General features: G+C 36.9%; 1 long non-coding RNA gene across 1 annotated transcript in view; it reads right to left on the bottom strand.

The window, feature by feature from the left end:
* The window catches only part of LOC132358000 (uncharacterized), a 28847-nt gene extending 3323 nt beyond the window's left edge, over positions 1–25524 (bottom strand). Inside the window, exon 1 of the long non-coding RNA XR_009500379.1 lies at positions 25443–25524. This is a non-coding gene — a long non-coding RNA (uncharacterized LOC132358000). The remainder of the gene's footprint in view (positions 1–25442) is intronic.
* Between the last annotated feature and the right edge of the window lie 425 nt (positions 25525–25949).

Here is a 25949-nt window from a genome sequence, read left to right as displayed (position 1 = left end):
TAAACAATTAAAATGGATTACGTTAAAATAACAATAATAAATATGTAGAATAGATAAATAAATCACATTTCCTTCTTTATTTGGGCATTTAAATTACTGAAGGGGTGGCAACTTTGTGATTCCTGGCCCCAAAATATAAGACTAAATAGCTCTTAAAATAGTCAGGTACTCCTTATTAATGTAATTGAAGCCGCCGTAGCTGTGTCTCCTTTCCAGGTCAGTTCGGAAGTGATCCCTCAATTCAACAGCCTAGTTTATATCATCGCTAAAAATAACAGCATAACTTTTTCTCCCTAAAGTCGATTTAGGGAACAAACGTACTGTAATAATTACAGCCATTATTTGTGGCAATTTTCCTGAGTCCTGAAATGAATGCAAATATTTAGGAACAGGGATCATCAAGTCATCCTGGAGAACTATCTGACACTTTGACTTTGGAATGCAGTATGCTGTTTTTCACTTTAGTTGGTGTTATGTTAGAATGGAGGACAATATAAATAAGGATTCATTTAAAAGTTACAATTGTAAGAAAAGGATAGGAAAAGCTATCAAATATAGAAAAAACTATCCATTATTTCAGGTGAAATCATATTGCAGTGTTCATCAATGCAAACAAAAATTGGTATTTGTTTGCTAACTGTAGAAGCAGTCAAAATCCCTGGAAAACATTGTTATAAAAATACCATCTGATAATCATTCCAGATATCCTGGGATGTAATAAAAACTGTGTAAATATTGAAACTATATGCACAGAAGTTAAAAATATTATCGACTTACTAACTTTAGATGGAAGAATAAAATTGGAACAGATATGAGTTGTTCAGTATTCGCTCTAGCATAGAAAGGTGCTTAATGTTTTTAAACAAATAAAAATATATATCATGATATATAAATATAAATAACATATATATGACATATAAATCTTAAGGTCAATAAAAGACTTTTGGACTACCTCTATGTCTTTGTGTGGAAGTTTCCATGTCTCTCACAATAAATGCCACGGCTTTATGGTCTCAAAACAGGTACTTTTTTTCCCCCCTGAAAAACTAAGGAGTCTACTTCTAGAGAATTTGTCAGCAAGATTATCTGACATTCTTTATCACTGTGAATTAGTGTGGACCTTTTAATCGCTTCTCTTGAGTTCCTTTTCAGTCCACTGCCTTTTCTCCTTTTCATTGTTTTCAGATATCGCAGCATAAGGGAATCTGGTTTACACCTACAGAAAATTAGTGTTTATAGGATCATTTGCCAAAATCTAAGAAGTGGCTAAGCAGGCACTTACTGAAAGTCACAATCTTTAAGAAGCAAAAAGTCCTGGATCAAAGGCAAATTTAGAATGGGAAAGGCTTCTAAGAAAGAAATTGGAATTAATTAATAATGTGCTTTTCCTGTAGTACGTGCTCAACCAATATTTTGGAATGTTGAAGGCATTAGGCTCAAAAATATCTTCTTTATCATTAAGGGAAACATTAGGTATTAAATAAGATAGTGACCCAAATTCTGACCTTGCCCTCATAGCGTCTCAAACAAGTTAAGTTTTTCAGAGAATCAAGTGAAATGTAATAGTCGGGAAAGCTATTTTAAAAACAGATATATTAATGCCGCCTGACCAGGGTGTCATGCAATCAAATCGCCCAACTTATAATCAAATGTCTGCCTTTATAAAGTTTCCCAAGCCCATCTTGTGAAGGGGCTTGCTGCTCAAACACAAGCAAACTATTAGATTTCCTATTCCTTGTGGATAAGAATATTTAAATTGTATTAGAAATTTATTTCTCCTTGAGGCACAAAAAAATCTTTCTATGTGCCATTTCATTTTGAAGTATATGTTACTTCCTACATTCTCTCAATGTGAGGAGACTTTGTTCAGTTTTAGTACTCTACCTAGTTAAAGAAGGGAGGGAATATATGCAGTCTTACACTAAGATAAATATTTTTTGCATAACTGAAACTGTTATTAAACTTATAAACAAAACACAGTGAAATACATCGGCCCTTTTGTGTAAGTCTTTCCGTATTTTGCCAAAGTTAAAACATTTAGTTTGGAGGTTGTGAGTGGAGGAGGATAGCAAAAAGGGAAGGGACTTGTGAAACAATTTTTGAAACTTATCAAATACTAAAAATCAAGGAGTAATTAAGAAAGTGAGTGGACCACATGTTTTTAAGATTTATGTATCTGTAACATAAAAGTGGTACTAAAACTTTTGAGTCAAGGTGGACGATTGAGCACATGCATTAATTTCTCTCTCCAATTCCAAATACACAAGCAAAGATCGGAATTCTCAGAGTGTTGGAAATAAAGAAAGTAACACAAAACAGACATTGGAAGCTATGGTGTTAATGCCTGCTTCATGATAAAAACGGAGGCCACAAGCCCCAGTGCTGCTGGAAGTCAGAACAGAATTCCCTGCAGGAAGCCGAAGCATAGTCTATGCTTCTTGTTCCTGAGAAGTAACCTGCAAATCTCTGCCAATTAACTGAGTGGCTTATTTGCCAATCAAAAGCTACCTGCCCCATATCATGGGTGAAAAAAAATTATCTTTGGATGAATGGGAATTTTAAGTTTGTGACAATGCTGTAGGTGTGGCCCAGCAAGTGCTGTCCACTTTGTGTGGAAACGCAGGCCTGAAATATAAAAAACTGAATTTCTGGGTATTTCCAGCTATTCTCATAAAAAGATTCCCACTCAGATCACACAAAGGAGAAAAGTTCTGTAGAATGATAACTTTAGCGGAAGTTGAGCTCACTGACAAGACCAGTAACAGATGTGGAGCTCAATGCCACTAAAGGAATTCTGCAGACCTAAAAGTTGTATTAGTGTTTGTACCAATAAACAGTACGTCTACAGCAGCACGTTTTTTAAATGGATATCACTGAAGTCATCTGTGTATTTTACTTTTGTCAGAGAATATTTGTATCATGCATATTAAAGATGCATATGTATACTTACTTTGTGACTCCGGAGAAGTTATTTATCTTTTCTGTAGGTCACTTTCCTTATCTGCCAAAGGGCCTTTGTGAAGATTAAATAAATGACTGTATTTGAAGCATTTTAATAGCTTCTGGAGCATAGTAAGCAATGTGTAATGTACAATAAATGTAAGTAATTAGATAGACAAAAAGTGTTAACAATTATCTCAAGAAGACGGGCTGTGGCAGAAGGGGACTTTTAGTTCTTACTTTTTGTCCCTTATATGACTGCTTTAATTCTTTTCTTTTTGTGCAAGTTTTATTACTTTATAATTATAAACAATCTGGTTAAAAATAAAAAGAGAATCACAAAACAAAGAAAGAAAAACTCCTCCCACAGTACACTTCCATTTCACGGTTGATTAAGGGAGAAGTTAAAGGAAGAAAAGGAAGGTAACTGGGGAGAAACAAAGAGGGTGACTGCTGGCCCTATAAGGACACCTGGATAGAGTGAAGATGGAAGACAAGTCAGACAGTGAGGCTGACAAAAAAAGAAGTCAGTAGGCTCTGCAATGTTGGTAACACTGTGGTCATGAACAATTGTTCACTAGAACTGTTTGTTTCCCTATTCTCACACCTGAACAGAGTACTTTGAACTAGTAGTTAGTCATAGCACATATCGGTTCTAACTCTTCCTTATCTTTAAAGTCTCAAGCTATTTGACAGAAACAGAAAAGGGATTTTTAAGTCCAAAAATATCAGAGGCAGCAGAGGAGGCACATCTCTGCACCAATAAAAAAAAAGAGGAGGTAAGTTTCTAGATGTCTCCAACAATGGCCAAAGGGGCCTGGACATTGGGATAGTTACAAGAAATACTGGAAATGTTGAAAGGGCTCAGCAGGTAAGTGCCAAGGAGGAAAGGGTGTCCGTTGTTTTGACAGGCAAGTTTGCTAATCTTTGTTGGAGATGTTGAGGACTCCAGCCTTGAAACTCATTTCTAAAAAGTAAAAACTTTCCTTGACACTATTTCCACCTTCACTGGCAGTTTCTTCTCAGTCTTACAATTTCTTCCTTCTCTTCCAGACTTCAACAGAATGGGCCTTCCTTAGGTTTAGCCCTGGATACTGCCTCCACTCTATCTGCCTTGTTTCCCAAGATTTAATTCTTTAGTCCCATGGCTTTGAATGTTGTCACTAATGTGACAACTTCCAAATATACATCAAAATCCCTGACCTCTCTCTTGAGCGCTAGCTCTATAGAGGCAACAACCCACTTCACACCTCCACTTTGTTATCTAATTGGTATGGGCTTGCCAGAAATAGCAATATTTGGGGCACACTTACACTAAAAAAATGATTCATCGTTTATTTGAAAGCCCAATGAAACTGGGCATCTTGTATTTTAATTTGGCAAACCTAAACAGGCATTTCAATCTTAATATACCTAAATCAAATTTCTCACCTGCATTAATAAGAGCTCTTGGTTACATGGAAGAGAAACCCAACTCAAATCATCTCAAGCATACAAAAACTAATTTTTGGAACAGATAACTGAAAGTTCCCGGAGTCAATTTCGCTTCAGGCATGGGGCTTTAGGGGATTAAAAATACCATCAGGACTTGGTTTCTCACTCTACCATTTGGCCTGGTTTGCCTCTGCACTGGCCTCATTCTCTGGCATGCTCTCCCAGTGTGATAACCTCTAGCTGTTCCAAAATGAAATCCTCCTAATTTACCATTCACTTTGGAAAAAGAGCACCTTATCTCTTTTAGTTCAATCCGAAGTCTCAGGGTTGCATCTGACTGGGCCAAATGTGGTCACTAAGTCAATCACTTTGATGGAAGATTTGAAAACACTGACTAGCCAAGCTTGCATCTCATTACCCATATCTGAGCTAGGGAATGGAGGAACGCCCATACAAATAATATGATTCAGTAGGAGGAGGGAGAATGCCCAATGAAAAATCAGGATGCTATATTTAAAAGTGGGAGTGGAAGTTGAACGGGAAAAAAAGTAATGGTTATCCTCTACATTTCCCCAAAGTACATGTGTCAGTAAGAGGCACGGTTCTTTAACTAATTGCTCAAGTAAAAAATTTAGCCATCTTTTTTTATTCTTATGTTTTATTTACCCAGTAAATCAATCCATCTGCAAATGCCATCTATTCTACTTCCAGCATTTATCTCAAATGAGTCCAATTCTCTCCTAGTCTAGGTGACCATATCTTATTCCTGAACTATTGCCACAACCTCTTATTGGGATTCCTGCTTCCAGGCCCTAAAATCCATTCTTCTTATAGCAGTATGAGAAATTTTTTGATAACATAAATTCAATTGTATCATGTTCTTGCTTAACATCCTCTTATGACTTCCCTTCACACTCTAAGACCCTATGTGATCTGGTTTTAGTCTAACTCTAGACATCCAGTTCATATACTCCTTTCCCTGAAAACCCTGCTTACTACCCCCTAGACACACAGGCCTTCTTAATGTTCCTTGAATATGCCTAGGGTATCCCTTCCTCAGAGCCTCTGCATTTGCTAGTTTCCTCTACTTAAAAAATTTCCTTTTTCTGTAGCTGACTTTTCTCATCCCTCACCTCTCAGATCAAAGACAATCTCTTCAGAAATGCCTTCTCTAAACACCCTATATAAAGAAAATGTTTAGTCACTATCACATTTCCCTGTATATGCTACACAATACATAATTGCAAGACATCTTGTCTATGCAGTTTTCCATTTTTTGTTATTTACCTTTAACTACTGGAATGTAAGTTCCAATGTGCGAAACTTGTTTTGTTTTTCTCAACACTGAATCCCCAGACTAAAACTAGAGCCTGTTCTGTAGCAAGACCTCAAAAAGTATTTGCTGAATAGGCACATTAATAAATGAGTGTAAGAACTACAGTTAAATTGATATTTTGCATTTTGTGTGTTGGCCATATATCAAAATAGGATGGGTTCCTGCAACATTGATTTGGAAGAGTGCTCTAAGAAAAAGTTAAACTGATAAATCCAAATGTGTGACTTGATGATACAGGTGGCCTAGCAATGTGTTATAAAATAAAGGAAAAATTTCCCCTAAATTTCACTGTGAAATATCCAGTGTAAACCAGAGGACTGTGATTCTATTAATCTATTTACTCAGCAGAAGATAAAATGGGAGAATAGGAGTTAGGACTATAAATTAGTGAAACTGATTGCTGAAAAATATGTGACATTATATAAGTGATCTTCAAAAGATTTATCTCATGATGCTGCAAAGGAGATAAAGTTATGAAGAGAATAAATTCTGTTGCAAACTACTTTATTATCCAACTAGTAGAGAATTACGTAAAGATGCAATTCATTAACTCAGTAAGGTTGGAATCCTTTTGAATATGCTCTTGTATGAGGGTCAAATGCAAGAGTTAAGTACTGGGTAATTAACCTAAGGGAAGTAACCTTGACAGAGATTAGGGATCAGTTGAGTGTGCCCCCAATTATAAACATCTTCTGATAAAATTGGGGTCAGTACTGAGGCAAGAAATCTTTCCTATTTAGAAGAGCATCCCAGACCTTAGAAAACATAATGTAGATAGTGCATCCTCCATAATTATTTCTAGGAGAGAGGGCTGTATATTTTAGAATATTAATGACAGCAGGTCTTATGAATTTGGTTAAATTCTTGTTTCAGAAAAGTAAGTAAACAAACAAACGAATAACATGACAAAAAGATTGGGTAGAGAAGTCTAGTACACTTATTATCAATCAAATTGAAAATTATAACTATTAGACTTTAGGAGTTAGAAGCTTTACACAAAATAGAGAAGCAAAATACAAAATTCTATGTATGATAAATAAAACTAAAGCTATTTGACAGTTTCTCTTGATCTCACTGAGTAATTCACTTATTCATCTGTAGAATAAACTTTTATTGATTGCCTAGGATTTGGGGGCACTGTGCTAGGGCACAGAGGAAGAAGGTTAGAAGAATGACAAAATTTCTGTACTCAGGATCATTTACACCACTGTGGAAGACAAGTATAAGCAAATAATTGCAATGAAATAATACATCTAGGCTCAGAATAGAGTTAAGACCTTTTTCTGGGGATTTGGGGGAAATATTAAAGGAAACTGTGCCATTTGAATAGAACCTGTCTTCAAGGATTTTAGAAAAGAACATTATATACAAACTGAGAAACTTAAGTTAAAAATCACAAGGAAAAACATAGTATTGTGGCATGTATTGGGGAACATACTTTAATTTGATCTTTTGAAAAATTTTTACTCAACACTTACTATGTGTCAGGCACTATTAGAGGTCCCAAGGACAAAGCAGAGACTATTACAGATGTGAGGCATTCAACATTAGTCAGCCATCTCAGTGGGACGCAATGACACAATGGAAGTGGGAGGGGAGGGAAAAGACAAATGAAGGATGAGCTCAGTCACAGCAGCAAGAGTAGTTTTCTGGGAAGAAGTAAAAATGGATCACAGTTCTATTTAGCTTTGTTGCTAACCTCTACATTTGGTATATCAAAAACTCAAATTACTCTTTCTGTAATTAACTCATTCCTACTAAAATTTAAAAATTATAAATAGCACCATACTCTCATTTTTATTTTTTCTAAATATTCAAAATAAACCAAATAATATTCATTCCTTCTTGTCCATTTGCCTCTCCTGCTCCATTCATTAACTGGCTATCTTTGCTTTGGAACTGCCAAGTCCCCGACCAAGAATGTCAATCTTACCTCTTTCAATGTTCTTATTAAGATTGAATCAGTAATCAAAAATCTCCCAAGGAAGAAAAGCCCAGGACCAGATGGCTTCACTAGCGAACTTTACCAAATATTTAAAGAAGAATTAACACCAATCCTTTTCAAACTCTTCAAAAAAAAGAAGAAGAGGAGGGAACACTCACAAACTCATTTTACGAGGCCAACATTATCCTGATACCAAAATCAGAAAAGGGCACTACTAGAAAAGAAAACTACAGGCCAATATCCCTGATAAATAGAGATGCAAAAATTCTCAATATAATACTAGCAAACCAAATTCAGCAGCACATTAAAGGATCATTCACCATGATCAAGTGGGATTTATCCATGGGAAGCAAGGACTGTTCAACATATGCAAATCAATGTGATACTTCATATTAATAGAATAAAAGAATCATATGATCATCTCAATAGAGCTAAAAAAGCATTTGATAAAATTTAACATCCATTCATGATAAAAACTCTTAATAATTTACGCACAGAAGGAAAATATCTCAACATAATAATGGCGATATATGATAAGCCCTCAGCTAACATCATAATGATGAAAAGTTGAAAGCTTTTCCTTTAAGATCAGGAACAAGACAGGGTGCCCACTCTCACCACTCTTACTCATTTTATAATATATGTAAATAAAACCATCATGCTGTATGCCTTAAACTTATATAGTGATGTACGTCAATTATTTCTCAATAAAACTGGAAAAAAATCTGAGGTTAAATTTCTTAGTTTCCTTATAGCATAGCTCTAACAAATTATGATGCTATAAACATTAAAAACCCAGTGCTTAAGTATGATATCAGACAGTACCACTGAAACTGTAGTAATCTGTGTTTTTTTTTTTTTTTTTTTTACTAATCTACAATGAAGTAAGCACAGAAATTGAGACTAAATCTCAGGAATTTTTATAGCAATTTGACAGAGTAATTTTATACTTGTTGAATCTAATAATAATTTAAGAATAGATTTGCAGTTTTTATGTTTCTTTTCAATTATTTTTATAAATTCAGTATTACTCTATTAAAAATTATCCACCTGTGAAAAATTGGTAATGATATTTAAAAAGTGAACAAATAAATAAATAAAAACTACTGGTCCTCTGCTTACAACACTTAAAAAAGCACCAGTATAGGACACTTTATTGACACTCAGAATATGGCAATTCTTCCAGAATGCCTATTAAATTCCGATTTTCTTCTGGAATTACAAGTTGCAACAAATTATGGGTAAATACACACTTTATATATCTATCTTCTCTCTCTTTTTTTTTTTTTAACATCTTTATTGGAGTATAATTGCTTTACAATAGTGTGCTAGTTTCTGGTTTATAACAAAGTGAATCAGTTATACATATACATATGTCCCCATATCTCTTCCCTCTTGCATCTCCCTCCCTCCCGCCCTCCCTATCCCACACCTTTAGGTGGTAACAAAGCACAGAGCTGATCTCCCTGTGCTATGCGGTTGCTTCCCACTAGCTATCTATTTTACGTTTGGTAGTGTATATATGTTCATGCCACTCTCTCACTTTGTCCCAGGTTACCCTTCCCCCTCCCCATATCCTCAAGTCCATTCTCTAGTAGGTCTGTGTCTTTATTCCTGTCTTGCCACTAGGTTCTCTCTTAATTTATGTTGAGCTTTAGCATGTCCTCTGTGAACATTCATTTCTCTAAAATTACCTATAAACATACAAACATAATTAAAGCATGACATTGAAATTATTATTGCTTCAGAAAAATTTATTTTGAGGACCTGGAGCCGTATTTTAGAGTACTAGCATTAATAATTATCAATAAATGTCAGATTGTACATTTGATTTTGTCTTTCTGTTGTGCATATTTATACTGTCACAAAAAAACAAAACAAAAAAACCCCAGAAATTGAGGCATGAGTGTCATGGATACTATTTTGAAGGCACAGACTCCATCCTAAAGGCCCTGCATTCTTCATGTTTTCACGTGGGAACTAAGAAAACACCATTAGCATAGCTTTTAAAAGGCATGCTCATCAGAGTGAAGTTGTAAGGCTTATGTGGTTTCAGGTGTAAAGCTTGCCAACAGGAAGACAATGCAGAGAGATGATGGTGAAGTGTGCATTCAGAACCCAAACAGCAACAGTTGTTCAGTCCTGCTGCAGACTGTAGTGCTGATTTCAGGTGATACTCAGTCAACACAAGAACAAATAATGAAAATAAAAGACTAAGATGTGAGAAAATTATTACTAAAGACAGTAATCACAAACAAACATTTAACACTGATAAATATTTGTGTTTTCTTTTGCTTTTTTAAATAAAGATATTTTGAACCTTTAGTGTGTCTAAGAATCACCTGGTCAAATCAATACTCAGATATTCTGATGCAGTGATTGTGGGGTGGATCTGGAACTCTGCATGTTTAACAAGTGCCAGAGATGGGACAGGGACGGGAAACACCATGAGTCAAGCATGTGGGAACTAGAATGACCAAGGCCTCCAAGGTATTATAAGCAGGATTGAGGCTCACTGCTAGGCCATATTGTTCCTTGTTGGGCATAATCTCAAACACCAACATCAGACTAGGTTACTCTGAAGCCAGGAATAAGTGAGATATAAACAAGTTCACTGTGTCATCCACAGAATACTGAACATCCCCCTTTCTTGGCTAATATGAGTGACTGTTGCTTCTTTGCCTATTACAGCTTTATTCTCCTCTGGTCTGCTATACCTACAGACAAGATGTTTGAGATACCCAATCACAAAATTACCCTGGCTTACTGACAGCACCCAATCTAGAGTGAGTCTCTACTATCTTAGACTTTGCCCCAAATTTCCCAGCCCAAACCCATATCCTATAATAAGTCTCTTCTAACAACCTCTTACTGAGACACCACATATTTCCCATGGTGTGTGTTCTCCCTCACTGCAATGAATAGTAAACTCAATTTGTTCCACTATAGTTATGTTCTTGGAGGTCTTTGGCTAAAGGGCATTAATGTTCGTGTCATAAGTACTAATGTGGTATGAAATATTATTATTACCAATAAATAGGACTTAAATATAAACAGGATTGCTGTACAACCTAAAAACGATTTTAAAAAATCTTCAGAAGTCTAAAGTTCACTTTATTTTACTAACAGACATCTGGCTTCCTTACGACAGGGACAGTGCCTTCAGTATCTGCCTAGTGTCTTCGACTAGGGGCCAGGTGCCTAGTAGGTGATCAGGAAATATATGTGAAAGAAAAAAAAGAAATGAAAAGAATTTTTCACAGTTGATAAGTGTACCTGGAAATAACCCCCCTATGGTAGGCAGAACAATGTCCTACCCCAAAGAAGTCCATGTCACAATTCCTAGAAGTTGTGGATATGTTACCTTACATGGCAAAAGGGACTTTACAGGTGAGATTAAGTTAAGGACCTTGAGATGAGAAGATTATTTTGGATGATCCAGGTAGGCTTAATATAACCACAAGGGTCCTTATAAGAGGGTGGCAGGAGGGTCAGAGTCAGAGAAGGAGATGTTAGGACAGAAGCAGAGATTGGAGAGGGGGAGAGGGAGAAGGAAAAGGAGAAGGAGGGAGAGATTTGAAGATATTTGAAGATGGAGGAAGAAGCCATAAATCAAGGAATGCCATTGGCTTCTAGAGGCTGGAAAAGGCAAGAAAATGGATTCTTCCCTAGAGGCTCTGGAAGGAGCACAGCCTTGTTAACATCTTGATTTTAAGACTTCTTACCACCAGAACTGTGAGATAATAAATTTATGTTATGTTACGCTGGTACATTTGCAGTAACTTATTACAGCAGAAAGAAGAAATCAATATACTCCCAAATAGGAGAAGACACTTTTTAGATAGCATTCTACTGTGTGTATTAAGACATATCTGCCCACCAGCCTTCTCATGGTGGGCCTTGGAGTCTTGGTTATAAAGGTGATGAGGTCAATCTGAGATTCTTATGTAAAAGTAATATGAAAAAACTCTCTTAATCAGGACTTTATACTAATAATAACAAGCTTTAATAATAACAGGAGCTTAATATGATATTAAAAAATACATTCAAGAAATTAAATATCTATAATGACCTAAGTAATTAGCTGAATCATAAATTCAGATGTACAGTAAAATGTAGATTATATACAGATATAAACGTGGTGTGGCTCTGTTTAATTTTATGTGGGTACAAGTGATGATATATTTCTACCAAAAGTTTATATGATAGTGTTAAAATTAAACACAAAATTGAGACCAGACTTAAGAATTCCCTGAGCAGACAAAACCATTGAAGCCATGTAAGTAAAACTAAATCTAGCTTATTTCATGAACATAAGTGAAACTTAACTTAGATTACATCTTGTAAATGCCTCTGATAATCATAAAAGAAACTTAAGTCATCTTCCTAAAAATGCTATGAGAAAATCACTTTTAACCAATCCACGGCCATCTGGAAACCCCTACAGTAATAACCAATCACTGAAAAGGTTAAAAACGTCCTCATTTCTACTTTATAAGCCATGCTGTAATTTAATGTCCTTGAGCTTCATATCAGTCTTTGAGTTCAGAAGCTCCCAGTCTGTGAACTGTTCTTATATGCACAATAAACACTTACTTAAATACTATTCATTGATTTGTTGGTTTAAATTTTGCTATTTCTGGATTTTTGACAGTTTCTGGCATCAGAAGTGGGACCCAAAGACCCTCAACAACTCTGAGGTCAGTGAGCAAAAGGCGCTGGTACCCACAGGGCCCACTGAGCTCACTGCTTTATGCCAAACCCGGAGTTTGAGGGTAGAGTCTCTCTTGGATCTGAGCTCTGCTCTCTCTGCCTTTTGAGCTCTCTGACTTTATTGTGCATACCTGTATTTTGTTTGTTGAAGTTTCTTGGTAAGTCATCCTTCTGTCTATAAAGGGAGAAACCTGTGATTCCCTGGGTTTTAGGGAGCGATAGGATTACCAGGCTCCCCATAGGTTATTTGGGGTTTAGGAAATCTAAAGGCAAAGATGGGTTCCACCTGGTCTAAAATTCTCTACTTCTCTCAAACATTCCTGCTTCCTATATCTATACTCACTATGAACCAGGATCTTGTGCCTTTTTGGAAAATGGGTGAACTTTTGGATAATTTGCAATTATAGTGGCCACTTTGGGGAAACTTTAACTTAGGTAATTCCACATTATGGGGCACCCTTCATAAGAGAGGATCTTAAACATTAAAGAGACAATGAAATGCATTCTTTGATTGGTATGCAGAAGCTCTACAAAGACAAAATGACTCCAAAAATAGTTTTTCTAAAATAATGCTTATAGCAGGCAAATACAAATCTTTAGCAAACAACTCTGGCCATCTGAGCAGGTAACCTTAGTCTACCTGCCAGAAACATAATTTGGATCCATTTATTCTTTTTAATTTTGTATTATTATACCTGAGACATGGATGAAATGTGTAAGTGAAAGCTATAAGATCTCTGTATGGGTCTGTCTATATGTTTATGTATATATACATATATATGTATGTATATTATGTATATGTGACATTTTTAAGAGTTCTACTTAGAGACAAGATGGCAGAGTAGAAGGACGTGAGCTCATCCCCTCTCACAAAAACACCAAAACCACAACAAGCTGCTGAGCAACCACTGACAAAAAAAACCTGCTAGAACCTACCAAAAAAGATATCCTGAATTCAAAGACAAAGAAGAAGCCCAAACAAGACTGTAGGAAGGGTACAATTGCAAAAAATCAAACCCCATACACACTGGGTAGGTGACACACAAACTGGAAAATAATTATACCATAGACGATCTCCCACAGGAGTCAAAGTTCTGAGTCCCACGTTAGGCTCCCCAGCTTGGAGGTCCAGCAATGGGAGGAGGAGCCCCCAGAGAATCTGGCTTTGAAGGCAGCGGGGCTTGATTGCAGGAATTCAACAGGACAGGGGGAAAACTGAAACTCCATTCTTGGAGGGCACACACAAGTTCTCATGTGCACCAGAACCCAGGGAAAAAAAGTCTGGGCCTAACCTACCTGCTAGTATTGGAGGGTCTCCTGCAGGATAAAGAGCAGCTGTGGCTCACTGTGGGGACAAAGACACTGGTGGTAGAAGTTCTGGGGAGCACACATTGGTGTGAGCTCTCCTGGAGGCCGCCATTTTCTCACCAAAACCTGGCCCCACCCAACAGCCTGTGGGCTCCAGTGCTGAGATGCCTCAGGCCAAACATCCAACAGAGTGGGGACACAGCACCACCCATCAGCAAAAAGACTGCTTAAAGTCTTCCTGAGCACACAGCTGCCTGATAAAAACAACACTTGACACAGTCCTGCTCACCACAGGGACAAGATCCAGCTCCACCCACCAGTGCGGAGGACCCAGTACCTCCCACCAAGAAGCCTACACAAGTCTCTTAGACAGCCTCATCCACCAGGGGGCAGACAGCAGAAGCAAGAACTACAACCCTGCAGCCTATGGAACAGAAACCATAATCACAGAAAGTCAGACAAAATGAGAAGGAAGAGGAATATGTCCCAGATGAAGGAACAAGATAAAACCCCAGAAGAACTAAGTGAAGTGGAGATAGGAAATCTACCTGAAAAAGAATTCAGAGTAATGATAGTAAAGATGATCCAAGACCTTGGAAAAAGAATGGAGGCACAGATGGAGAAGATACAAGAAATGTTTGACAAGGACCTAGAAAAACTAAAGAACACATGAAGAGACATGAAGAATACAATAACTGAAATGAAAAATACACTAGAAGGAATCAATAGCAGAATAATTGAGGCAGAAGAACAGATAAGTGAGCTGGAAGACAGAATTGTGGAAATAACAGACATGGAACAGAATAAAGAAAAAGGAATGAAAAGAAATAAGGACAGCCTAAGAGACTTCTGGGACAGCATTAAACACACAAACATTTGCATTATAGGGGTCCCAGAAGGAGGAGAGAGAGAGAAAGGACCTGAGAAAATATTAGAAGAGACAATGGCTGAAAATTTCCCTAACATGGGAAAGGGAACAGTCACCAAAGTCCAGGAAGCGCAGAGAGTCCCAGGCAGGATAAACCCAAGGAGGAACACACAGATACACATAGCAATCAAATTGACAAAAATTAAAGACAAAGAAAAAAAAATACTGAAAGCAACAAGGGAAAAGCAACAAATAGCACACAAGGATATTACAATAGGTTACCAGCTGATTTCTCAGCAGAAATTCTGCAGACCAGAAGGGAGTGGCACGATACATTTAGAGTGATGAAAGGGAAGAACCTACAATCAAGAATACTCTTCCCAGGAAGCCTTTTATTCAGATTCGAAGGAGAAATCAAAACCTAAGAGAATTCAGCACTACCAGACCAACTTTGCAACAAATCCTACAGGAACTTCTCTAGGAGGAAAAGAAAAGGCCACAACTAGAAACAAGAAAATTACAAATGGGAAATCTCACTTGTAAATGAAAACATACAGTAAATGTAGGAAATCATCCACACACAAATATCACAACCGGCAATTCTGAGGAAAGTACAAATGGAAGATACTGGAAATGCATTTGAAATTAAAAGACCAGCAACTTAAAACAATCTTGTTTATATACAGACTGCTGTATCAAAATCTCATGGTAACCAAAACCCAAAAATCTACAATAGATAACACACACGAAAGAAAAAGGAATCTAAACACAGCGCTAAAGTTAGTCATCAAAACACATGAGAAGAAAACAAAAGAGTCAGGGAAGAAAAAAGACCTACAAAAACAAATCCAAAACAATTAACAAAATGGCAATAAGAACATACATATCAATATGTATTGTAAGGAATCAATAGCAGATAATTACGTTAAATGTAAACGGATTAAATGTTCCAACCAAAAGACATGGACTGGTTGAATGGATACAAAAACAAGACCCATGTATATGATGTCTATAAGAGACCTACTTCAGATCTAGGGACACATACAGACTGAAACTGAGGGGATGGAAAAAGGTATTTCATGCAAATGGAAACCAAAAGAAAGCTGGAGTAGCAATACTCATATCAGACAAAATAAACTTTAAAATAAAGACTGCTACAAGAGACAAAGAAGGACACTACATAATGATTAAGGGATCAATCCAAGAAGAAGATATAACAATTGTACATATATATGCACCCAACATAGGAGCACCTCAATATATAAGGCAAAGACTAACAGCCTTAAAAGGAGAAATCGACGATAACATGGCGGACCTTAACACCCGACTTTCATCAATGGACAGATCATCCAGACACAAAATCAATAGGAAACAGAGACCTTAAATGACACATTAGACCAAATGGACTTGATATTTATAGAGCATTCCATCCAAGACCAGCAAAATACACATTCTCCTCAAGTACACATGGAACATTCTCTAGGATTGATCACATACTAAGCCACAAAGCGAGCCTCAGTAAATTTAAGAAAACAGAAATCATATCATGGATCTTTTCTGAACACAACACCATGAGATTAGAAATCAGCTACAAGAAAAAAAGACTGTAAAAAAACAGAAACACGTGGAGGCTAAACGTTATGGTACTAAACAACCAATGGATCACTGAAGAAATCAAAGAGGAAATCAAAAAATACCTAGAGACAAATGAAAACAAAAGGAAGACGATCCAAAACCTTTGAGACGCAGCAAAAGCAGTTCAAAGAGTGAAGTTTACAGCAATACAATCTCACCTCAGGACACAAGAAAAATCTCAAATAGTCAATCTAACCTTACACCTAAAGCAACTAGAGAAAGAACAACAAACAAAGCCCAAAGTTAGTAGAAGGAAAGAAATCATAGAGATCAGGGCAGAAATAAATGAAATAGAGACAAAGAGAATAACAGAAAAGATCAATGAAACTAAAAGTGGTTCTTTGAAAGGATAAACAAAATTGATATACCTTTAGCCAGACTCATCAAGAAAAAGAGGGAGAGGGCTCAAATCAATAAAATTCGAAATGAAAAAGGAGAAAGTTATAACGGACACCACAGAAATACAAAGGATCATAAGAGACTACTACAAGCAACTATATGCCAATAAAATGGACAACCTAGAAGAAACAGACATATTCTTAGAAAGGTACAATCTCCTAGGACTGAACCAGGAAGAAAAATAGAAAATATGACCAGACCAGTTGACAGTAATGAAATTGAATCAGTAATTTTAAAACAACCAACAAACAAAAGTCCAGGACCAGATGGCTTCACAGGCGAATTGTATCAAACATTTAGAGAAGAGTTAACACCTATCCTTCTGAAATTATTCCAAAAAATTGCAGACGAAGGAACACACCTCAACTTATTCTATGAGGCCACCATCACCCTGATATGAAAACCAGACGAAGATACCACAAAAAAAGAAAATTACAGACCAATATTCCTGGTGAACATAAATGTAAAAATCCTCAACACTAGCAAATAGAATCCAACAACACATTAAAAGGATCATACACCATGACCAAGTGAGATTTATCCCAGGGATGCAAGGATTTTTCAATATCCACAAATCAGTCAGTGTGATACATCACATCAACAAGTTAAGGAATAAAAACCATATGATTATCTCAATAGATGCAGAAAAAGCTTTTGACAAAATTCAACATCCATTTATGAAAAAAACTCTCCAGAAAGTGGGCATAAAGGGAACATATTTTAACAAAATAAAAGCCATAAATGACAAGACTACAGCTAACATCATACTCAATGGTGAAAAGCTGAAAGCATTTCCTCTAAGATCAGGAACAAGACAAGGAGCTCCCCTCTCACCACTCTTATTCAATATAGTTTTGAAAGTCCTAGCCATGGCAATCAAAGAAGAAAAAGAAATAAAGGGAATCCAAATTAGAAAAGAAGTAAAACTGTCACTGTTTGCAGATGACATCATACTAAACAGAGAAAATCCTAAAGATGCTACCAGAAAACTACTAGAGCTCATCAATGAATTTGCTAAAGTTCTAGGAAATATAATAAATACACAGAAATTTACTGCATTTCTATACAGTAACAACAAAAGATCAGAAAGAGAAATTAAAGAAACAACCCCATTTACCACTGCAGCAAAAAGAATAAAATAGGGCTTCCCTGGTGGCGCAGTGGTTAAGAGTCCACCTGCCAGTGCAGGGGTCACGGGTTTGAGCCCTGTTCTGGGAAGATTCCACATGCCGCGAAGCAACAAAGCCCGTGTGCCACAACTACTGAGCCTGCACTCTACAGCCCTCGAACCACAACTACTGAGCCTGCATGCCACAACTACTGAAGCCCACGCGCCTAGAGCCCACGCTCCACAATAAGAAAAGCCACCAAATAAGAAGCCTGCGCACCACAACAAAGAGTAGCCCCCACTTGCTGCAACTAGAGAAAGCTCACATGCAGCGACGAAGACCCAATGCAGTCAAAAATAAATAAATTAATTAATTAAAAAAATTAAATACCTAGGAATAAACATACCTAAGGAGACAAAAGACCTGTACTCAAAAACTATAAGACCCTGATGGAAGAAATCAAAGGTGACACAAACAGATGTAACGATACACCATGTTCTTATATTAGAAGAATCAATATTGCCAAAATGACTATACTAACCAAGGCAGTCTACAGATTCAATGCAATCGCTGTCAAATTACCAATGGCATTTTTCACAGAACTAGAATAAAAAAATCTTAAAATTTGTATGGAGACACCAAAGACCCCGAATATCCAAAGCAATCTTGAGAAAGAAAAATGAGCTGGAGGAATCAAGTTCCCTCACTTCAGACTCTACTACAAAGTAATTAAGACAGTATGGTACTGGCACAAAAACAGAAATATAGATCAATGGAACAGGACAGAAAGCCAGGAAATAAACCCACGCACCTATGGTCAATCAACCTACAACAAAGGAGGCAAGACAACACACTGGAGAAACAACAGTCTCTTCAATAGATGGTGCTGGGAAAACTAGACAGCTACAGGTAAAAAAAAAAATGAAATTAGAACATTCTTTAACACCATATACCAAAATAAACTCAAAATCGATTAAACACCTAAATCAAAGACCAGATACTATAAAATTCCTAGAGGAAACATAGGCAGAGGGGGGACCTTCAAGATGGCGGAGGAGTAAGATGTGGAGATCACCTTCCTCCCCACAAATACATCAAAAATACATCTACATATGGAACAACTCCTACAGAACACCTACTGAATGCTGGCAGAAGACATCAGACTTCCCACAAGGCAAGAAAATCTCCACGTACCTGGGTAGGGCAAAAGAAAAAGGAAAAAACAGAGACAAAAGAATAGGGACGGGACCTGCACCTTTGGGAGGGAGCTGTGAAGGAGGAAAAATTTCCACGCACTAGGAAGCCACTTCACTGGTGGAGATGGGAGGTGGGTGGTGGTGGGGGGAAGCTTCAGAGCCAAGGAGGAGAGTGCAGCAACAGGGGTGCAGAGGGCAAAGCAGAGATTCCTAACCCACAGGATAGGATAGTGCCGACCAGCACTCACCAGCCAGAGAGGCTTGTCTGCTCACCTGCCGGGGCAGGTGGGGTCTGGGAGCTGAGGCTCAACTTTGGGGGGTTAGATCCCAGGGAGAGAACTAGGATTGGCTGTGTGAAAACAGCCTGAAGGGGGCTAGTGCACCACAGCTAGCCGGGAGGGAGTCTGGGAAAAACTCTGGACCTGCCTAAGAGGCAAGAAACCATTGTTTCAGGGTGTGTGAAGAGAGGATTCCTTCTCTGTCTGCCCACAGAAGGCAGAGCACCACCTAAATGAGCTCCAGAGATGGGCACGAGCCGCGGCTATCAGCTCGGACACCAGAGACAGGCATGAAACGCTAACGCTACTGCTGCAGCCCCCAAGAATCCTGTGTGCAAGCACAGGTCACTATCTACATGCTCCCCCCCGCCAGGAGCCTGTGCAGCCCACCACTGCCAGGGTCCCGCGATGCAGGGAAACTTTCCCGGGAGAACACATGGCGTGTCTCAGGCTGTTGCAGTGTCCATCCACACATGAACGGATAAAGAAGATGTGGCACATATATATAATAGAATATTACTCAGCCATTAAAAAGAATGAAATAATGCCATTTGCAGCAACATGGATGGACGTGGAGATTATCATACTAAGTAAAGTAAGTCAGACAGAGAAGACAAATATCATATGATATCGCTTTTACGCGGAATCTTAAATAAAATGATACAAGTGAACTTATTTACACAACAGAAACAGACTCATAGACTTAGAGAACGAACTTATGGTTATGGGGGTGAAGGGTGGGGAGGCCGGATAGATTGGGAGGTTGGGTATGACATACACACACTGCTTTATCTAAAACAGATAACAAGGACCTACTGTATAGCAACGGGGAACTCTTATTAATATTCTGTAATAACCTAAATGGGAAAAGAACTTGAAAAAAACATACACATGTATATGTCTAACTGAATCACTTTGCTGTACATCTGAAACTAACACAACGTTGTTAATCAACTATATCCAATATAAAATAAAAATTTTTTTTTAAATGAAGGGCAAATTATACATTAAAGTCACATCAATCTAGCAGAAGGAAAAAAAATATTAAATTGAGGAAGTAGAAAGAAAAATTGTGTTTAATTTCTTTATAGTACCTCTTTCATGTTTCACTGAATGAGTTGCTTAATAATACTAAAGTACCAAATAAAATGATCAAAAGTCAGGGCAATTATGAGTTAAGGATTGCAGATGCCACATACTTAACTTAGTGGTCCTATGGTAAGCATTTATCAAACCTATGTCTGCCACAGAGTTGGCTTTTCAGTCCATGGACACATGTTACCTCACTAAGAGTTTAAGACAAGAAAAAAAAAGTGTTCTACTTAATTGGGATAATCACATGATTGGGATAATCTTTGATAAATAAAAGTAGTTTAAGTTTGTTGGGTTAATAAAAACAGCCATGTTTTTCAGAATTGTCAATATTAAATGTAATGCAAACATACAACTTTTTCTACCTGGGTTTATTAGTCAAATAAGCTCATGCTATCTCCATGTAACAGAATTTGTCAACAAGAAAAATAAGATGATGGTTCGCTATTTGATGTCTAAACTAAGCATGATTGTTAAAAACGAGTAATTTAAATAAATGTAAATAAAAGTTTATACCAAGTTAAACTACATAATGGGTATTCATTGCAAATTTAGATCCTTTCCAAATAATATACTGAGACATTGATTGCTAAACATAAGTTTAAATTTATCTACTTTTGGCTTTTTAATTTTTACAGAGACAAAATATACTAGAGTCTATTAATAAATGTCTTTTGCCACATTGAAAAACTGTGCTATGAAAAACAAGTCTCTAAAAATTTTAAATTTTATAATTATGTATTTATAAATTTGTTAACCTACTACTGATGTTAATATATGATACACAGTTCATAACTGCCTGCTTCCTAATTTTCCCTGGAAAGTAAAGGTTACTGATAGTTAAATTTTATAATCAATATATAAAAATGATAAGTGTGGGGCTTCCCTGGTGGTGCAGTGGTTGAGAGTCTGCCCGACAATGCAGGGGACACGGGTTCGAGCCCTGGTCTGGGAAGATCCCACATGCCGCGAGTAACTGGGCCTGTGAGCCACAACTACTGAGCCTGCGCATCTGGAGCCTGTGCTCCGCAACAAGAGAGGCCGCGATAGTGAGAGGCCCGCGCACTGTGATGAAGAGTGGCCCCCGCTCGCCGCAACTGGAGAGGGCCCTCGCACAGAAATGAAGACCCAACACAGCCAAAAATAAATAAATAAATTTAAAAAAAAAAAAATAAGGGAAGGCTACTCTCCAATTTCTCAAAAATCTAAAAAAAAAAAAAATGATAAGGGTAAAGGAAAACAACTTTGTATATACAAAGTATGAGAATAAAATGGGATGTAGTTTTATATGAAGAGTATGCAAGGAATACAGGATGTGTTTTGTTAAGGAAAAAGACAGTAAAGTTGTCTAAATAAAATGACGTGTTGTTCCAGAATAAGAAAGGAAAAAGAATAAGACAAAACCTCAATGTATGTAGAAAGTTGCAGGTTTGAGGAAAAGAAATTTTATGTTATTATGTCATAGCCAGCTAAATTGAATAAATTTATAAGGGTTTTTTAAATGAACTCAATAATGTACTAATACAAAAGCAGAGTTTAATTTCCTCTTTGTTAAAATCACAAAATTTCTTAGATTATCGGTCTGGTCTTAATAAAAGATTATAAAAGGTTTTGCTTTACCTTTGCTGTAAATTGCCTGGAAAACAAAGATTCTGTGTCTTAGAAAATAATTCCTGTGATCCATGTCATCTTCATCAGATATTTGATTATTTAGGAAAACAGTCTTTTCAATATTAAAAGAGCAAAGGTTTTTTAAATACAACTATGTAACTTTCTGTATTTACCTTTGGAATTCTTTAGTTGTCACTATGGTTGACTGGATAACTAAGTACTGCTTCCCAGTGACCTGTGATCCTACTTGATCAAGTGTTTTAAAACTTTTGACATTTCGAACAAAATTCCCCAAATCAAATTCTGAATGAAGTCTTTCTGACCTTGAACTAACTAACTTTGGGGTTTTCCAGAGGGACCCTGGGAGATCTCAAAAGAGATGCTCTTTTTCCTTATAAAAAGAGAAATGTTATTTATTTAGGCTTATTTGATATGTTAACGTGGACGGGAAACACTGCCAAATAAAAAGTAACATTGAATATTCTTAGAGCAAGTTTATATGTGATATGTATCATTAAAATAAGTAATTCAGAAATTATATGAAATTCCTAAAAATCTTATATGTCCTGGAATAATGTTACCAGTAATTTGATTCATTTAGTTGCTTAAATTTTGGCTCCTGTGAATATCTGCTCTGGGGAATTTTTCAATCCTTGGCTATTATTTTCCTTATAGTCATCGTATGAACCTTTCTGGTGTGTTGTATCCTCTCAAAGGTTTTAAATGCCTTTTGGCAGCCACTCACACATCAAATGACAGCCATCAAGATTAGACAGCTTGAGGAACTCAATGATTTGACCGTCCATGTCCCTGGTGAGGATGCAACTTTCGGTAACAGCAATCACATGGCCCTCCATCCTGACTACTCAACTAGTGGAAGCACTGAATATGTGATTTTTCAGCATAGCTACATCAACAGTGGTAACTAAGAGTAACACTATACTCGTTGGTTACACTCTCAGCTTGCTGAGAGAATGACCAAAAAGGGGGAATTGTTAAAAATTAAATACAAAACAGTGACCCCCAATTTGTGTTTAGCAGGACATCCACCCTCTTAAAAGTTCACCCTCCAACAAGCCTTTTATTCCTCTCCAGTGGGTATCACCTAACTGGTAAAATTAAAAATTAAGTCAGGGGCAACTGACACAGCTACTGCCACTCCAGACTTGCTAAGGTTATCTGTTTCCTCCTAAGGTTCTACTCGGTGGTCCACCTCCTTCCTCCCAGGGTTGTCTCCTCTCATAAAATTACAAAATCCTCAAGGTATTAAATATGATCATTGGAGTCACATTATATTCTTTTATATTCTTCCAGAAGTGTGAAGACTGTCCATTTTTCCCCCCTTTCTTCCAGAAAATGAAATTCTCATGGACAAAATCTATTACAAACAGAAGCTGGATACAGGGAGAAGGGTTCATGGCCCACTAGTTTTATAGACAGCTTGACTCTGAATCCCAGGGTGGCTCAGCTGTAGTACTCCACAGTAATTCATAACCCTTCTCTCTAGATGACTGTTGAAATTCTTGAGATTGTTTTAAATCTTTCTAATCAAGCATTATCCATTTATATACTTTTGAGTCCCATGCTGATTATTACTGGGCCATGTTGGACCCCTGACTTCAATGTATCAGAAATGATCTACTCTTACTGTCTCCAGTCTTTATGTCTGCAATTTTACAAAGTTATCTTTTAACTGCAGAATGCTGTCAATATTTTCTAGTGATCTAGTTATTTCTATTCCTATTTATAACTGCTGAGATTCATTTAAATGTAGACACCATTCTTCCAGCTCATTATGCCCTCTAGTCTCTTCATCTTTCCCCCTTCAACACATACACAGACAGATACACACACACAATTTCCTCCAATCTATTAGCTTCTTTCTAAGTTAATTCTTCTTTCCTATCTATCATCTATCATGTGATCCATCATTGCCATCACTCCCTTTCCCCTTGTTCTTCCATCATACATAACTTGTACAATTCCAACCTTGGACAACTTGACATTTCCACTCTCTATACTTGGACCACTGATGGTTGCTGGAGAAGCACACTCAATTCTTTATGTTGATTATGCCATAATCCCTGTCCTCAAATTCACCTGGGCTCTCCTCTGTTCCCCAATTACAGCTTCCTTTCACTTACAGCAAATTACCTCCCCTGTTTTATAAAAATAACAGAAACCACCTGGCAGAAAAATTCCCCCATCCCTTAAGATCTTCACCACTGACCTACAAATTCTGTGTAGACATCCACTATTATCTACATCCCCAACTCCACCCCTGTCATTTATTAAATAAACTTTCAGCTCTGTCTGCTTAGAGAAATTACTCCATCAAACATCCTTCCTTTCTCTTTCCTAAATCTTTGAGTTTTCCATTTTTATGCATTTGAACACTTTTCCCATCCGCCATCCATGGGCTAGAATAAGGAATCTAACTTCTTTATGCTCCTGTATATACCTGTTCTTTTCTATTATAATATTTATTACATAAAATTGAATTTATCTCTTACTAGATAGTCAATAAGTTTGGAACATGTGATTACTTTCCTGTTCCTCCTATAGATTGTAAGCACTGAGAAAGAGCATGCCCCAAACTCTGCATTCCCATGTTCCTAATGCCTAGGACATAATACTCTCACAAGAATGTTTACTGATGAAATATTGAATATATTAATTCACATATGAATTTAACTCTTCAAGAAATGCCTACCTGCTTCAAAATACCTCCCCTGACCCCTTCTATAGGATGAATTTTACAGACCGACCTGTTGTTCAGAGGGAAAAAAACCTTCAAATTTTAGGGGTCCTTGTTTATGTGTTTACTTAGTGCACTCAGTACATGAGGGTGTGTTTTCCTTAAAAATTTGAAAAATAGACAAATATGATTTTCAACATCAATATAAAATTGGTCAGGCCAGTCACCTCAAAGAGAGACAACCAGCTTGCAAATCTTGACTTTAACATGATTCAATATATTAATGTATTTAAAGAGAGTCAATCCAAATGGGATTTAGTTAGACATGAAAGTATAAAATGAGAATGAGAGACAGTGAGAGAAAGATACTGAAGAATTCATCGGTAGTACACATTCAAGCACCACAGAGGGGAAAGAAATACCCACTGAAATTAAGGATTCTATCCCATCGACAAGGTTTTTACAATTTTAAGTTGTATGCATCTGGGTATCTTAGCTTGAGCCATTAAACATCAGATATATATGAAGTTCCTTTGTTTGGTTTCAGTCAATCTAGCCAATAATTTGGCTTCCCTTGGCATGTTTGAGCACTTCAATTTCTGTGATGATATTTTAAGCTAATATGTTAGAATTCTGATTTTATACATCAGTATTTTAACCCCTGCAAACATGAATGTATACTGCAAATTATGGAGCTTCTCCCAGTATGCTTAAAAACTTAGATTTCTTAACCTACAACTGGCCTCTTAATGGTACCAAGGAGATGCAGCCTCTTATAATATTGCCTGGCTTCTTTCACCAGGTGACATGGACCTCTCTGAGTCACCTTGTGCGTCTTCTCATTTTGTAAGCCTAAAAATTCTTCTCAGTGACAACTCACCTGCAGCTTCATCCCCTTTTTGCTTTGCTGAGTGTCAGTATTTAACTCTTCCATGCCCATCTGTTTGTGTTGCTCAAATTCATCAATTTTTAAGATTGTTCTTTTAAGTTGCAGAAATCAGGATCATAGCTTTGAAGGTCTAGAAATATAAAAAAATAGGTGAATGAATAAAATTTAGTAGAACGTAGTTTATGCCAATCATTTGATAACCATAATACTAGGGCATTAAACAAAGAAAAGCCAGGAATGTGACAGTTGAATTAAAATTGCCTCTTACTAGATGTACTACTTTCATAATAGTACCTTAAAAGTAAATCACTTTTTTCTTAAATATGTTGCATTCAGGTTTCATATATGTTAATGGTCATATATATTCATTTATCTTGGGTACACATTTTCAGCTTTAACAGACACTGGAAAACACTTTTCTAAAGTGGTTGAACCAATTTACAATCCCATCAACTATGGTCAAGAATTACAATTTCTTCACATGTTTTCTAACATTCT

Source organism: Balaenoptera ricei, chromosome X (genome assembly GCF_028023285.1).
Source record: "Balaenoptera ricei isolate mBalRic1 chromosome X, mBalRic1.hap2, whole genome shotgun sequence".
Lineage (NCBI taxonomy): Eukaryota > Metazoa > Chordata > Mammalia > Artiodactyla > Balaenopteridae > Balaenoptera > Balaenoptera ricei.
The sequence above is the reverse complement of the archived record's forward strand: the minus strand, read 5'-3'. Positions and strand labels throughout refer to the sequence as shown.